Below are 3,572 nucleotides of genomic sequence, written 5' to 3' on the forward strand. Positions count from 1 at the left end.
ATTTAAAAAAATTAAAAAAAAAATTTAAAAAAAAAAACCTTTTTTTTCTGCTAAACTTTTTCTCAGGCAAAGGGGCTTGAAATTTTGATCTTATGCCCTCTTGGACATCAAGCAACTGGGGTTCAGGTGCCTAGTTTTCTAACTAGACCTAATCATTTTAAATTTCACTATACATAAAAGGTCACAGGCACTGCTCAGGCAAGTCATATGCTTTCAGACCAATGAAAACTGATTTACATGCCCTGTTCCTTCTGCTGCCCTCATGAGTTTCTTTTCCAGCATAGCTGTGTCTACAAATTAAGAGCTCCTGAAAACTCGGCTTCCCATTCACAGCTACATTGGCTGGTGAGAAATATGGATTCCTTTGATTTGCTTTTCTATTTGGGTCACATATACATAAATATCTGAGGGTACTTTCTTCTTTTATATCAAGCCTAATCTACTGGTACCAGGGGTGCCTAGGATTCTCTTGCAATTTATTTTTGTTTTCGTTTCTTGATGATGTCATAGAATAAACAATCCATTTCTAGTTCAGACTAAGGTAATAATGACAGATCTACACAATGGGAGTTTAAATTTTAACATCATTTAGGGCCTGTTTCTAAAGGGGATTACTTTGAGTTTTAACTTTTCTATGGTATATTTACTGTTTTCTAAATTTTATTGTTTTAAGTTTTTACATTGTTTGACATACTTATGGATATTTTAAAAGGAATTATTTTTAGGTTTTGACATTGTTTGAATGACATCTTTATCTGGTAATTTTAAAGGACTTATTTGGATTTTAACATCATTTATATGGTATTTACTAATTTCCAAAAATGACTATTTTAAATTTCTACTGTTTTACATAGTATATTTGTTAGTTTCTAAAGGGAACTTAAAGTTTTTCTAGCCATTTGCCTTCAAGATGCAAAGTGAGCTGACACTTTGTGATGACTAAACCTATGAAGCACATGGAAATTTGCTGTACTCCAGGGCCAAAACCTTAAAAGAGACAAGCTACTACCAACACATAGTTACAATAATGAGAGGTAAAAAGTAATAGTTTACTTAAATGAGAGGCTTGAGATGCCATCTCTACTGGTCTTAACTCCTCCCCTTTCTACATTGTGATTCTAAGCCTGTTTTTCTCTGAAATAGAGTTATTTCCCTCTCTGATACTCAGATGCTCTATGTTTGCTTATGTTCCTGCCCCATCATTCCCTGAGTGCTTTCTAGTTATAATGTCAGGGTAATATTAATTATATTGGTAAATTGTCATGTGCTGTTTGAGCTCACTGAGACTCTGACTCAGGAGATGGGATTAGCCCTCCCACTTCAGACTCAAGCCTATTATCTCAAGATGTGTTCTCCAAGACTTTTTCAGGTTCAGGCTGGCCCCTGACCCTGTGACAAGGAGAACAACAAAACATACTAAGAGTAAAGGCACTATGCATTTGAGAACAGCTAAGGTATAAATTAATTTCAACAGAGGGTATAATAAAACTAGCCAATGGAATTATTTTCAGGACTATTTACATTTTATTTATTCTTAACCTAATTTGTTAATGTTTCCTTTTGTCCTTCCTATCTCCTCTGATTTATGTTCTTACATTGACAAGGTTTTATTAACTTCCTTCAGTTATTTAGCTCTTAAAAAGGAAAAAGATGCTACCTCAAATCTATATGGAAACTTAACTCTTTCTTTAGGCCACTAATTACCTATACAAAATGACATCTAAGCTGATTAGTTAAAATCCTATTTGTTCAATACCATTTTTGGTTTTTAGTTTACTTTCACGGTGCTTTAAGAAGTATTCATTTTGTTTGTCTACTTCAAAGGCATTTTGGTTTAAAAATGATAAAAGATGCTACCTCAAATCTATATGGAAACTTAACTCTTTCTTTAGGCCACTAATTACCTATACAAAATGACATCTAAGCTGATTAGTTAAAATCCTATTTGTTCAATACCATTTTTGGTTTTTAGTTTACTTTCACGGTGCTTTAAGAAGTATTCATTTTGTTTGTCTACTTCAAAGGCATTTTGGTTTAAAAATGATAAACCAACCACATTCTCAACTCTCAACAAAATTCCTAGTACTAAAATATATAATTATCAGTACCTCTCTCCCTAGTGCTCTCTCTCTCTCTCTCTCTCTCTCTCTCTCTCTCTCTCTCTCTCACCACTGCACTCTGGGGCTCATCTTCCCTCAGCCTCTACTAAACCTCAGGATCAACTTGTTCCACAAACTTCCCTCCCTTCTGGCTCAATGCGTTTTTCCCGCTTTTCTCCCATCCCATTCCTTGTACTTTGTCTCCATCTACTGGCTGCTTGTGCCACACTCTCATTGCAGGGTTTTCCACTTCTCTTGCTTGCCTTGAAATCACACTTGTGTCAGAAACCCCTTTTCTTTCTTTGGATATAGGGCGCTATTTCCAGAGATAGGAACACGCACTACTTCCTGTCCAGGACAGGATCTCGCCATTCCTCTCCCTGATGATCTAATTGTGGGACACCACCTTCTGGGACTTGGAAATAACTTGAAAATAATAACTCGAACCCGTGCAACAAAAAGGACACTTTCTTTTGGTGCCTGGTTCTCCTCGCTCTTGACTTATGCCAAACCCCTTTTCCTCCTACTCCCTCCCTTTCTCTCTCTCTTCCTCATCTGCTGCACTTTCCTGCCCAGACTCGTGATCCTGCCTCCACTCCCTATGGAGAGAGGATTTTCTTTGTCTCCCATCTGCTCGGTTCTGCCTCTACCTCCTACCCACTTGCTGGGTTCTTTCTCTATCTCTTCTTCACTCTGTACTTAACCTGTCACTATGGGAACCACCCACTCAAAGTCTTGGGGGTCTCACATCTCCTGCTTGTCTTCTTAAATCCTTAAAACAACTAGGACTTTCAGATACAATCAGGCCAAAACGCCTGAAGTTCCTGTGCACCACTGTCTGGCCTCAGTATGAGTATAAGGGAAACGGTCCAAATTACCATACAGCCCAGCTTCCTTTGATCTCTGTGCCAATCCCTCCCTCTGGGTCCCATGTTTTTCCCATCAGGTTCTTCTGGCTAAGACAGTTTCATGGGATCCCAACCCACCAGGGGACTCCACCCCCACCCCCCAACCCTCCACCTCAGCTTTTGATCCTACCATAGCCAATGAACTGCCTCCAATTAGGACCCATCCACAACCTCCTCCTGCTCCCCAGCCTGAGGCATAGCCAAGTCCTCCCCATGCTCTCCCCTTGCTATACTCTCCCTTGCCTCCCATTCCAGGGCCCAACCAATCTCTTCTCCTTTCTCCAACTCAAACTCCCTCTCCCTGCCATGATCTTCCCCCTCTCCAGCACTGCTCTAAGTCCATCACCCACTCTCCTTCCACTAACTCTCCTGTACTTGAGGAAATCTAACACCTTAAATACCTCCTTGCAAATATTCCCTAGTCTCCCCTATTCTGGCTTCTAGCTCAAATAACCCATTTATCCCTCCTGTATCTAAATTCTACTTTGATTCCAGACCCCTGCCTCCAATACCCCTGCCCCTCCATCCCCTCATGGACAGGACACCCCTCCCATCTCTTCCCCTC

This window comes from Nannospalax galili, unplaced genomic scaffold (genome assembly GCF_000622305.1).
Source record: "Nannospalax galili isolate Female #2095 unplaced genomic scaffold, S.galili_v1.0 scaffold279, whole genome shotgun sequence".
Lineage (NCBI taxonomy): Eukaryota > Metazoa > Chordata > Mammalia > Rodentia > Spalacidae > Nannospalax > Nannospalax galili.